The following is a 14,700-nucleotide window of genomic DNA, read 5'->3' as shown; positions in this document are numbered from 1 at the left end:
ACACATAACATAAAATGCAAGGAACAATGTTTTTGCCCTTTTTATGCCATTCACCTAAATCCAATCCTTGGGATACATTGTCCTTTTAAAATGTTATATCCATATGGATGCCAATTAACTGATATCCTCCTGGTATTGTTAATACGTCTACTAAGAATTGTGAATCTCTTTAACAATAAAGCGCATCTGTAGGGTGACACGGCAAATGTGAATTAAGTATTTATAGTGCTCTCTTGATTCACCTAATTTTGAACACTGTGAATTTTAACCCTTATTTCACCAGCAATTCAAAATGTTTAGTAAAACATTTAAATACGAATCTGAAAGTTTTCAAACCATAGAAATGTCATATTTTATTAATGTGAGCCTCCCTTACATCCTTGTGGACCAAGTAATAGTTTTAAAATTTTTGTATATTTATTAAGTTCCAGATTTGCCTTTATAATATAAAAATATAGCAATATATATATATATATATATATATATATATATATATATATATCTTACCTTTAGTACATATGTTCTTTGCATAGTAGTTTAGTAGTTTTTCAATACTTATTGTTTATTAATTTATTTTTTCGACCGTGTACTTAAACATAGTGAAATTTGCATTCCAGATTAAGCAAACCTTCACTTCAATTATTCAATGACTTGCTGTGTTAAGTGATGTGTCCCTGCGGTGTCAAGTTCAGTTTTGCTTCATCTGTACATCTTGTTAGAGGAAATGTACTTCACTTATCAGATGCCTCGTTCTCCTTATAACTAGATATTATGTGTCTAACTGTTCAGAAACTCAGCACACAATAAAATTATATTTCAATATTTTTTATTAAAGACTTTCAAAAAGGCAATAACATCTAGGATAGCGTAAAATCCCAGATCAAAGCAACTTTTCAATATAAAAGGGCTCGTCTGCATGATCGCTTAAATTGTTGCTGATATAAATCACAGTATCCCATATGTTTTGCAAACAAATAACAATCAATCTTTATAATACATTTTGTCCAGTGTGATTATTTGCCAACAAACCAGCATAAGATCTAACATTATTCTGTTTCAGTCATTGCCTTTTGCAAAGAACCTCCCTGAAGACCTAGTCAATTTGCAGGTTTGCTGAACTGATCATCTCCGTAGATAGCACTCACCAAGATGACACTGGTTGAGCTCCAAAGTAATTTCTTTGGCAAAAAATTGATAAACTGAGTTGCCTGAGGGTCAAAAACTGTATTTGTTTTGCCTGTTTTTTCCCATATATCATACATAACTTAGAGAGGGCTAAAAGCAGTAGAATGTGTAGAGGGTGTATGTATGTATTGCAGAAATGACATGAAAGTGATTTTGAAAGAGGCAAATTTGGGAGAAGATTGTGAGGATGTGGAAACCTTATGGGTGGCCTTGGTTAAAAATGTAACCACTGATAAAATACTCTTTGACATAATCTATAGACCCTCAATCATAACTGAAAAGATTGGAAAATGTACAACAGAGGCCCACAAAGCTGATACTACTGGTACAACATACTCCAATCAGCAAGATACAGTTAAGATACATAAAGACTAGAAACATGTAAAGTTAAAAAAAGAAAAGGAACCTGAGTCGAAGAGTGGTTTCCCCTGAAACAAAGCTTTTTCCCCATAGACTATAATGGGGTTCAATATTCGTGCAAATAGTCGAATATTGAGAGGCTATTCCAAACGAATATCGAATATCGAATATTTCACTGTTCGCTCATCTCTAGTGCTAACCACTGAGCCATTATGGTACTCTCTCTCCTAAAACTACTCCAAATCACATAAATATGGTAGTCATGGTAGTCAGAGTACTGTTGCTGTGGGATAGTCCTTTTCAGTTATGGCTTTCACAGACTGCCCTATCGTAGGAGGGAAGTCTCAAAAAAACTATCAACTTGACTGATCTCAACAGCCATCTCACTGAATTGTCCAAAAATCATAGGTTTTCTATCCATGAACCAATAAAAGCTAGGGCTACAAGGCAACTTTGGCCATGACTCTCATCGCACCACCAAAGATCGCCATGTTCCTCTATGACTCCTTCACTCATGTTAGTGAATAGAGTCTCATTGCAACCTCAAGGGTGCCGCCACCATGGCTTTAAGCAAAGTTCTATTTTTTTTTTCAACACTCATGGCACCATTGAAATGAGTGAAGGTGTCGCAGGCTAACACAGAAGTCTTTTGGTTGTATGGAAGTCTTGGACAAAATCACCATGTGGCATTAGCCTTATACTCTGGGAGAGTAGAGGGCCAGGGGAGGTGCAGTAAAATAATAATGCTGATAAACACCTTCTCTCACCTCTCCAGACCTCCCCTTCAGTATTCTGTGTGTGTTCTAGGGCCTTTAGGCTCATAAAAGGTGATGGAAGAAGCTTCAAGACGACTGAAGTAGCCATGGAGCATGCACTGGATGTCTTCAGAGATTCCAGGGAGCCTCAGTGTTTTTTACTTTACCATACCTTCCCTAAACCTGCACTCATCATATTCCAGTGTCTGAAGAGACCCAGGAGTATACAGTGGGTACAGAAAGTATTCAGACCCCTTTAAATTTTTCACTCTTTGTTTCATTGCAGCCATTTGCTAAAAGCAAAAAAGTTCATTTTATTTCTCATTAATGTAAACTCAGCCTCCCATCTTGACAGAAAAAAACAGAAATGTAGATATTTTTGCAAATTTATTAAAAAAGAAAACCTGAAATATCACATGGTCATAAGTATTCAGACCCTTTGCTGTGACACTCATATTTAACTCACATGCTGTCCATTTCCTACTGATCCTTCTTGAGATGGTTCGACTCCTTCATTGGAGTCCATCTGTGTTTAATTAAACTGATTGGACTTGATTAGGAAAAGCACACACCTGTCTATATAAGACTTCACAGCTCACAGTGCATGTCAGAGCAAATGAGAATCATGAGGTCAAAGGAACTGCCCAAGGAGCTCAGAGACAGAATTGTGGCAAGGCACTGATCTAGCCAAGGTTATTCTTGTATTACTATTATATAACTACTGTCACTTTGTATGCATTTGTACCATTTTTTTGTACCATTTTTACCATTGATCATGACCAATACAGCCCAACCCTTCACTGTGGCCTATTCCCTTAAAGGTACAATGTACATATACCTTCTTACAACACTGCCTTGGCCACTGTTTACCTAAAAAGACTGTATCCACATACTGAATAGTACTGTATAACAGTTGCAGAGTTCAACATATTCATCATAGGAACATAATATGGACAATACAATGAAATAAGCAGACCATAGCTTTTAGAACTATATAAAGAACCTTTTATATGGGGGTATAGACAACCATCATCAATTTCAGCACTCCTATATATTTTTTTAGAATCATCCAAGCAAAACTTCTTTTCATGTTCATAAAATTCTAGTTTTTTTTCCTCTCACTTCAATAAAATAGTTTTAAGCAGCTCCTTTAACCCCTTCCCGACATGCGCCGTAATAGTACGGCGCGTGTCGGGTCTGTAACTATGGCGACCGCCCGGGAGCCGGGCGGCCGCCATAGCCGCCGGGTGTCTACTGCTTTAAGCAGTAGACAACCGGCTCTCATGCCTCCGATCGGTCCCCGGACCGATCGGAGGCATTAACCCCTCCGGCGCTGCTGTCAAAGGCGCCGGAGGCGCCATTTTCCCGGCGGCGCATGGGCGCCGCCATTTTGGCAGGGATCGCCGGCTCCTGGAGCATGCTCCAGGGCCGACCCCCCGTTACCATGACAGCCGGGAGCCTTGTTAAAGGCTCCCAGCCGGTCTGCAAATTCTCTCTTTTGCAGGCTGGTGTATACAGCCTGCAAAAGAGATGATGATTTTTTTCAATGCATTGCAATGCATTAGCATTGTAATGCATTGCATTAGTGATCAGACCCCCTGGGGTTCAACACCCCTAGGGGGTCTAATAAATGCAAAAAAAAAAAAAATAAATAAAGTAAAAAAAAATATAAAAAAATATAAAAAGAATTAAAAGTTCAAATCACCCCCCTTTCCCTAGAACACATATAAAAGTAGTTAAAAACTGTGAAACATATACATGTTAGGTATCCCCACGTCTGAAATCGCCCGCTCTACAAATCTATAAAAATATTTTTCCTGTTCGGTAAACACCGTAGCAGGAAAAATAGTCAAAAGTGCCAAACCGCCGTTTTTTCACTGTTTTAATTCTGATAAAAATTTGAATAAAAAGTGATCAAAGCAATAACATTTCCCAAAAATGGTAGAACTAAAAAGTACACCCGGCCCCGCAAAAAAAGACGCCCTATGCATCCCCGTACACCTATGTATAAAAAAGTTACGGCCATCGGAATATGGCGACTTTTAGAAAAAAAATTTTTTAACACCGTTTTGGAATTTTTTTTAGGGGTCAAAATGTAAATAAAACCATATAAATTTGGTATCCCTGGAACCGTACCGAAACACAGAATATAGGGGACATGTCATTTTGGCTGCACAGTGAACGCCGTAAAACCAAAGTCACAGAAATGCATTTTTTCTTCAAATCCACCCCATTCTGAATTTTTTTCCTGCTTCCCAGTACATTATATAGAATAATTAATGGTGGCATCATGAAGAAAAAATTGTCCCGCAAAAATTAAGACCTCATATGACTCTGGGAGCGGAGAAATAAAAAAGTTATGGGGTTTAGAAGGAGGGGAGTCAAAAACTAAAAACGAAAATCAAAAAAATGCCATCGGCGGGAAGGGGTTAAAGAGTTTTCTATAATATCATAAACTATATTAAATATCTAACTTGTATAACTTACTCTACTACCAACAAAACTGAACATAAAATATTAGTATCCTAAGTACTGATCCAAGACTAAGAATTACAATGCAGAACAACTTTAAAAACATCAAAATGTCCAGAAGCAAATTCTGCCTACTGGCATTTAGAGTCTGCGTCTATTGTGGTGTGCCCGTGTCAAGTATTGATTAAGCCAAGTTTACTCTCTTGTGTTGTAAGAAAAATGTTCCCTGGATTAAGGTGTCTAAACTTGCATGAAATCCACTAATTCAAAGTTTTTTGTATATAGCATGTCTAAATGTGCTGCTTCTAGGTTTTGCAAAAGCATTCAAAACTATACCAAACAGCTGGCTTGTTGATACGGGAACTAAAGTAGCTTTTTTACAATTTTTTTTTTCCAGTCTTTTTGCAGTTTAAGGGTGCGTTCACATGGAGGAAAGTGGAGCGCAATCTGGCACGTATACACGTGTGAGCAGATTGCGCTCGCATTTCAATGGGAGATAGGATCGTATACGCCACATTATTTTGCGGCCGTGATTTTGTGGCTGCAAAATCATGGCCGCAAAATAACGCGGCGTATACGATCCTAACTCCCATTGAAATGAATGGAAGCATTTTGAGCGCGTCATCTGCTGGCACGTGTATACGTCAACGTTACATCGTGTGAATGCACCCTTATTAACATTTATTGGAGGTTTTTTTTTTCATCTTTGGTGTTTTTCTTCAAAACTTTGCATGCTCTGGCTTTTTTTTTTTCATTATAGAAGACAAAAAGAAAAAAGAAAACTGCACAAGAATGCCAAAATAAAAAATAATTCAAAATTGCTCAAAAAATGGAAATACTACCTTTTTTTAAATTATTATTTATTACAAAAAAAATGAAAGTGCGACATGTTTCAAGGAGATTTTTGAATCACTAAAATATATGGTTTTAGTTCACTCACTCATATTCATAAGTATAAAAGAAAGTCATGTGAACTATGGATTGCTTAAAAACTTTTCAATCTATTTTTATAAACTATTAATATATTGCTACTCTTTACTATCTTTGCATAGTTGGAGATAACTTCTTCTTAAACTACGTTCTATTGTTCTTTCCTGTGCATCATAAAAGTTTTTGATGTCCAGCCATTAAATATTTATAGCAAAAGTCAAATAATAAAGCTTCGATTAGGGATTTCAGTCGGTGCTTCATCTTTAATTTTAATTGTACTTTACTTGTCAACACACTTTGTAGAGAACAGAGGTAAAATATCTCCTTCAGATCTTTATATGTGCATAGAAGGCCTACGAGATAAATCTTGTTCAAGAAAATTCATCACATCTGCTCAAAACAGAAATATTTTATGCCGTATAGAATGATTTAATGCAAGTATAAATAGAACATCAATTCCTTTGCCAGTATATTATTTTCTTCAAACATAAAATCTGTTCTTCTTGCAATGAGATGCTGAGTAAGCATGGCTGATATTCTATTTGTCATATAAATTCATTTTCTCTGTTATTGACACATCAAAAGTGCAATAGGGGTTTCCTATCAACTCTTGAAAGCAAATATCATGTCTATTTAGTGGTAACCACAAGTAATTCAGTTCACTTAAAAGCACAAGACAGATTGTCATGATGTTGTCTGTATTTGGACACTAGCCACACATCTCCAAAGGCTGCATTTTGTTCAACTTTGCAGTATCATCAAAGCCACACTGACCTCTATTAAACTACTTAAAGGGATTTCCAGAATAAACTTTTTTTTTTTACAAGGGGGCCAGTCCTGCTACTCCCAGGATTGTGTTCAGTCCCCATCACATGTGACAACTGAAGTGAAACAGTTGCCTCAGTGGCTTAAGGAAAGAACACAGAACATCACTGGCATCCCATGTCCTTTCCTTAGACTTCTGATTGGTCACATGCGGTGGGGACTTCTGCCAAAACAGGACCCTAGAGCAGCGGGGCAGGACCAAGGTAGGAGACACCAGAGCACTGTGGATTATGTGGTATTTTTTCCACCTTTCCCATCCCTTTACCAAAACCCCCACTTATTTTGAGGACTATAGATAGGTTCTTCACTACTTACTACACACAGAACTGTATATTTTATAGTGGCTATGCTTGGTATTGCATTTATTTGAATGGGCCTAAGGAAATGCTGTCACTGGCCTGAGAAGAAGTGGAATTCAATAACATAGTCCCAGAAATCCCACACTAAGGGTAACATTATCCAATATTAAACTATTTGAAGAGGACCTTTCACTTCCTGGGGCACATGCGATGTAATACAGCACTAAAAAGCCGACTGTCGGCTTTCCCTTTCTGTGCCCCCATTGAAAAGCTATCAGTGCCAGTATCATAGCTCTTTACTGTTAGAAATACCCTTCTTCACAGTAGCATCTATTGTGCTGTAGTGTGAGCGGTTGTGTTCCTTACCACCCAGTGGTGACACTGAGCGGTGATGAATGCCCCCCGAGTACTCGAGTACTACCAAGAATGGGGGGGGGGGGGCATTCTTCACCACTCAGCGTCATCACCCCTCTCACAGTACAGTGCAATAGACACTACTGTGAGGAAGGGCGTTTCTGACTGACTGTCAGAAATGCCCTTCTGACAGTGAAGAGCCATGGTACTAGCACTAATAGCTCTTCACTGGGGACACAGAACGGGAAAGCTGATAGTGCTGAATTCAAAGCACTGTCGGCTTTCTAGCGGTGTATTACACCGCATGTGCCCCAGGAGGTGAAAGGTCCTCTTTAAAGGGGTTGTCCACTTTCAGACCAATATTGAGAGACAAATGTTATTGTTTGTATAATTCTTTCTATATCAATTATTCATGGATTCTACACTTCTGCTTTGTATCATTCACTCTGCCAGTGTATAAAATTCAGTCCATGGTCATGTGATGGACACAGTGGCACACAGCTCATTACCAGACTGAGGTCTAATTACTGTTCTGTGACTATAACAACCTGCACCCATTATAGTCACAGCATATATACAATAGTGATATGGAGAATTTTTACACACACACGGATTTGCAAATCCACCAGCAGATTGTGAATTGGACATAGACTGCATACTGTCATAACACAGCTGGTGCCTATTGAAGGCTTGAAATGAAATCTATGGGGGGTTGAATTCTCATGTGCATCACCTTTATTATTGGAATATTACAGCTGTCATTCTTATAATAACAAATAATTTCTAGAGAAATACTGTCGATGGATATGATGCAAAGTAGCAGTAAAATATATATGATATGGAGAAGTTTGAAAAGACAAACAAGAGATAAGGTATTCATGACAAACTCTCTATTAAGTCACCTGGAGTCAGAATAGACTGCATGCCATGTATGAAAAATATACTGTATTATATATGTATGGATGAATGGCTGTAACACAGCAGTAATGATTGATTCAAAAAGAAATCTATCATAGACTGAATACAGTATATGTATATGAGTGATTAATCTCAGTGACTGGAGACCTGGAATAGTCCAATGGAGCAACACTTACATAAATGTAGTGTATTGTACAAAAAAGTTATGTAGAAATCAAAGCCCAATCGCTTTACCTTCTCAGTCATGAATTTCACATAGATTTTTACCAGTCCAAAAGACTTGTATATTGAGCATTATAATGTAATTATCAATAACATTACAATACAATTATACCAGTAATCACATAATGATCAGAAAACCCCAGGCTACTGATTCTTATCATATTTTGACTTATATTTTATTCATTGCTCTATTTGAAATTTATGTACAATTGCCTTAAGACACAATAAGTGAAATCAAAGTACAAATTATAATATCCTTTCCTTTAGCAAGGAGAATATAAACCATTATTTTCTTTGGATCATATCATCATGGCAAGAATATGAAAAAAAGAAAATAGACAACCGGAAATCTATCCAAAAGGATTGTATGGTGGAAGATAGAGTCTAAAATCATAACTATCAAATCTTACTACAATGACAAGATTTTTGACCCCTAAAATTTCTTAGAAACCACTTTGTAAGTAAAGGAAAAATTCAAGTTGTGATATATATATATATATATATATATATATATATATATATATATTTATTGGTAGTGAAAAATTATAAAATATCACGAACTGCTGTATCACTGACTCCACCATCTCATTGGCATGTAGGGTACTTCTTTTATCATGAAAATGTGAGTAATTTGTCTATATACTTTATAGCTACAAGCCAGAGAAAGTATGCCCAAGAACATTTGAATTTTTTCACATTTACTTCAGTGCTGTTGTGTTTTTAGGCACAGACACAAACCAATGAAAGCAATCTCCATTTAAATTTATATGCATTATTTCTCTGAATATATCCCACCTGGGATTTTGTGCTACATTGGGGAAGAGGGATGTTGAAAAAATCAGGATGCAATGAAGCTTCAGTTATATCCTAGGGGGAAAACTTAAAGGGGTATTTCCATGTTATTGATCCTATTTCTGTCCCTGGTTGATATACTGCTGCTTGAGGAGCAGTATATCAACCAGGGACAGAAATAGACTTGACAGGCTGATCAGGAGGGCCAGCTCTGTCCTGGGGAGCCCCTTGGACCCAGTACAGGTGGTGGGTGACAGAAGGATACTGTCTGTGGTGACCTCCATGCGGGAGAACAAATCCCACCCCATGTATGAGACCTTGATGGGACTTGGCAGCACTGTAAGTGACCGTCTGCTTCACCCCAAGTGTGAGAAGGAGCGCTATCGCAAGTCCTTCCTTCCAACCGCGACCAGGCTGTATAATCTACATCAGACCAAGCGAAGATCACTCCGCACAGAGAACTAATGATTATGAATGTCTTCCTCCTTTCTTCTCTGTTCCTAAGCTGCTATGGACTCCTAGTATATCTTTCTCAGCATATGTGTGTCTACTACTTCTGTAATATTTACTGTGTATTACCATGTATCTGTATTACTATGCAGCTGAAACATACTGAAATTTCCCCACTGTGGGACTATTAAAGGATTATCTTATCTTATCTCTTATTTAAAGTCTCTGAACATGTTTCCACTTTTTATTGCCCAATGCTATTGAGAGTGCACAGAGAGCTGTATGCTGGCACATAAAGCTGTGTGCACATGGATAAGCACACTAGACAATGAAAAAGGAAGAAGGGAGGGGGGAAGCTAAGCTAAAGCTGTGGAGGTAAAATGAAAAAAAAACAGGAGAAATTGTTTAACTAGTGCTAGAGAACACCCAAGAACCAAAAGCTTGAGCACAGAAAATCTTGTAATTGGGAATAAGTAAAGATTAGAGATGAGCGAACAGTGTTCTATCGAACACATGTTCGATCGGATATCAGGGTGTTCGCCATGTTCGAATCGAATCGAACACCACGTGGTAAAGTGCGCCAAAATTCGATTCCCCTCCCACCTTCCCTGGCGCCTTTTTTGCACCAATAACAGCGCAGGGGAGGTGGGACAGGAACTACGACACTGGGGGCATTGAAAAAAATTGGAAAAAGTCATTGGCTGCCGAAATCAGGTGACCTCCATTTTAGACGAATAGTGGATTTCAAATCCGGGTCATATGAGAATGTGAACTTTGTGACTATGAGACAGGGATAGCTGTACAGGCAGGGATAGCTAGGGATAACCTTTATTTAGGGGGGAATGTTATTAAAAATAACTTTTTGGGGCTCTATCGGGTGTGTAATTGTGATTTTTGTGAGATAAACTTTTTCCCATAGGGATGCATTGGCCAGCGCTGATTGGCCGAATTCCGTACTCTGGCCAATCAGTGCTGGCCAATGCATTCTATTAGCTTGATGAAGCAGAGTGTGCACAAGGGTTCAAGCGCACCCTCGGCTCTGATGTAGCAGAGCCGAGGCTGCACAAGGGTTCAAGCGCACCCTCGGCTCTGATGTAGGAGAGCCGAGGGTGCACTTGAACCCTTGTGCACCCTCAGCTCTGCTACATCAGAGCCGAGGGTGCGCTTGAACCCTTGTGCACACTCTGCTTCATCAAGCTAATAGAATGCATTGGCCAGCGCTGATTGGCCAATGTATTCTATTAGCCTGATGAAGTAGAGCTGAATGTGTGTGCTAAGCACACACATTCAGCTCTACTTCATCGGGCTAATAGAATGCATTGGCCAGCGCTGATTGGCCAGAGTACGGAACTCGACCAATCAGCGCTGGCTCTGCTGGAGGAGGCGGAGTCTAAGATCGCTCCACACCAGTCTCCATTCAGGTCCGACCTTAGACTCCGCCTCCTCCGGCAGAGCCAGCGCTGATTGGCCGAAGGCTGGCCAATGCATTCCTATGCGAATGCAGAGACTTAGCAGTGCTGAGTCAGTTTTGCTCAACTACACATCTGATGCACACTCGGCACTGCTACATCAGATGTAGCAATCTGATGTAGCAGAGCCGAGGGTGCACTAGAACCCCTGTGCAAACTCAGTTCACGCTAATAGAATGCATTGGCCAGCGCTGATTGGCCAATGCATTCTATTAGCCCGATGAAGTAGAGCTGAATGTGTGTGCTAAGCACACACATTCAGCACTGCTTCATCACGCCAATACAATGCATTAGCCAGTGCTGATTGGCCAGAGTACGGAATTCGGCCAATCAGCGCTGGCTCTGCTGGAGGAGGCGGAGTCTAAGGTCGGACCTGAATGGAGACTGGTGTGGAGCGATCTTAGACTCCGCCTCCTCCAGCAGAGCCAGCGCTGATTGGTCGAGTTCCGTACTCTGGCCAATCAGCGCTGGCCAATGCATTCTATTAGCCCGATGAAGTAGTACTACATCAGAGCCGAGGGTGCGCTTGAACCCTTGTGCACACTCTGCTTCATCAAGCTAATAGAATGCATTGGCCAGCACTGATTGGCCAGAGTACGGAATTCGGCCAATCAGCGCTGGCCAATGCATTCTATTAGCCCGATGAAGTAGAGCTGAATGTGTGTGCTAAGCACACACATTCAGCACTGCTTCATCACGCCAATACAATGCATTAGCCAGTGCTGATTGGCCAGAGTACGGAATTCGGCCAATCAGCGCTGGCTCTGCTGGAGGAGGCGGAGTCTAAGATCGCTCCACACCAGTCTCCATTCAGGTCCGACCTTAGACTCCGCCTCCTCCAGCAGAGCCAGCGCTGATTGGCCGAATTCCGTACTCTGGCCAATCAGCACTGGCTAATGCATTGTATTGGCTTGATGAAGCAGTGCTGAATGTGTGTGCTTAGCACACACATTCAGCTCTACTTCATCGGGCTAATAGAATGCATTGGCCAGCGCTGATTGGCCGAATTCCGTACTCTGGCCAATCAGCACTGGCTAATGCATTGTATTGGCTTGATGAAGCAGTGCTGAATGTGTGTGCTTAGCACACACATTCAGCTCTACTTCATCGGGCTAATAGAATGCATTGGCCAATCAGCGCTGGCCAATGCATTCTATTAGCGTGAACTGAGTTTGCACAGGGGTTCTAGTGCACCCTCGGCTCTGCTACATCAGATTGCTACATCTGATGTAGCAGTGCCGAGTGTGCATCAGATGTGTAGTTGAGCAAAACTGACTCAGCACTGCTAAGTCTGCATTCGCATAGGAATGCATTGGCCAGCCTTCGGCCAATCAGCGCTGGCTCTGCCGGAGGAGGCGGAGTCTAAGGTCGGACCTGAATGGAGACTGGTGTGGAGCGATCTTAGACTCCGCCTCCTCCAGCAGAGCCAGCGCTGATTGGCCGAATTCCGTACTCTGGCCAATCAGCACTGGCTAATGCATTGTATTGGCTTGATGAAGCAGTGCTGAATGTGTGTGCTTAGCACACACATTCAGCTCTACTTCATCGGGCTAATAGAATGCATTGGCCAGCGCTGATTGGCCGAATTCCGTACTCTGGCCAATCAGCACTGGCTAATGCATTGTATTGGCTTGATGAAGCAGTGCTGAATGTGTGTGCTTAGCACACACATTCAGCTCTACTTCATCGGGCTAATAGAATGCATTGGCCAATCAGCGCTGGCCAATGCATTCTATTAGCGTGAACTGAGTTTGCACAGGGGTTCTAGTGCACCCTCGGCTCTGCTACATCAGATTGCTACATCTGATGTAGCAGTGCCGAGTGTGCATCAGATGTGTAGTTGAGCAAAACTGACTCAGCACTGCTAAGTCTGCATTCGCATAGGAATGCATTGGCCAGCCTTCGGCCAATCAGCGCTGGCTCTGCCGGAGGAGGCGGAGTCTAAGGTCGGACCTGAATGGAGACTGGTGTGGAGCTATCTTAGACTCCGCCTCCTCCAGCAGAGCCAGCGCTGATTGGTCGAGTTCCGTACTCTGGCCAATCAGCACTGGCCAATGCATTTCTATGGGGAAAAGTTAGCTTGCGAAAATCGCAAACTGACAGGGATTTCCATGAAATAAAGTGACTTTTATGCCCCCAGACATGCTTCCCCTGCTGTCCCAGTGTCATTCCAGGGTGTTGGTATCATTTCCTGGGGTGTCATAGTGGACTTGGTGACCCTCCAGACACGAATTTGGGTTTCCCCCTTAACGAGTTTATGTTCCCCATAGACTATAATGGGGTTCGAAACCCATTCGAACACTCGAACAGTGAGCGGCTGTTCGAATCGAATTTCGAACCTCGAACATTTTAGTGTTCGCTCATCTCTAGTAAAGATGAGCAAGTAGTATTCGATCGAATATCTCCCATGCATAGTTACTGGTGTACTCGGTCGAATACTACATGGTAAACATGGGAAATACTCGTTCCTTTTTCATAAAAATGTACATTTTTGGCATTATGTTTTACAGATTGTAGATCAAACAATAAGGAGTTGGGTATTTTGAAGAACTTGTCTTATGAATTATTACAGTAATTATAATGATCACAATAATAATACTAATGCTGATTTTAGGAAGTGAAATGCAAATATAAATTGTTTTTGACAATAAGCAATGGTTAAACTGAGATAAATGAGCTATTGGGTATCATTAACAAAATGCTATATTTTGACAAAGACTGATGCTAAATATACTGTAAACTCTTCATGCTGAACATTTGCTGATAAAAAGTTCTATGGAATCAGAATTTGTTTCTATTTACCCTAAATCTGCATTAAAAAATTTACTTCCAAACTTTTATTCCTTATGTTTATGTAATGCATCAAAAATTAAGACAATTTAATGGATTTGTCATGACCTGATTGTTTGTGTTGGTGTACTGTTCTGTCAGGGATTTGATCTGGGCTTCTGTGATCTGCTGGTGGGTTCCCTACCATTGAGCCATCAGTGTGCACATAGTGTTCTGGTCTTCTGAACACACTTGAGGTTATAGGAGTCTAACCTCAGGTGTTATGGATCGCCATCATCCAATGGAAGGAGTCTGGAGCCTTTATTAGGAAGAGGGCTGGCTCCACCAGTTGCCGGTTTTTGTGGTCCCAACTTAGAATTCTTGGCCTTAGGAGGAGGAGGAGGAGGAGGAGGAGGAGGAGTGTTCTGCTTGTGCTTACTGACTAGAAAGGAGTTTGAGTGTTGTTTGTGTGTGAGTTGGTTTCCCTCCACACTTCTACTCTGCCCTGCCCTTCACGTCTGTTTGTTTGGCACTGTCTGGTTGTTTGAGGTGGGTTCCAGTTTATTTTACCCCAGTCTCGTGTTTACCCTTTCCTCACCTCTCCACTGTCCCTCTCCTCATTTCTCTTGTTTTGTATTTTGTTGTGCTGCGTGTCAGTTGTCCTGCACCTCCAGTCCTGTTTGTTTGTCTGCAGCTGCACCTTTATTTCTGTAGGGGTCACCACCCTAGAATCCCCAGTCCCTAGCTTTCTTGCAGCTCTTGCCCTGTCTGTCTGTCAGGTCTTCGTGCTAGAGAGCCAGGAGTCGTCGGGGCCAAGGTTAGCTTGGAGACAGCTGACCACCACCCGTAGGCAGGGCCTAGCTAGCCACCGTAGTGCCAGGGATAGTCTCCTTCCCCTGT

The sequence above is a fragment of the Leptodactylus fuscus genome, chromosome 1 (assembly GCF_031893055.1).
Source record: "Leptodactylus fuscus isolate aLepFus1 chromosome 1, aLepFus1.hap2, whole genome shotgun sequence".
Lineage (NCBI taxonomy): Eukaryota > Metazoa > Chordata > Amphibia > Anura > Leptodactylidae > Leptodactylus > Leptodactylus fuscus.
This window is presented reverse-complemented; position numbering follows the sequence as displayed.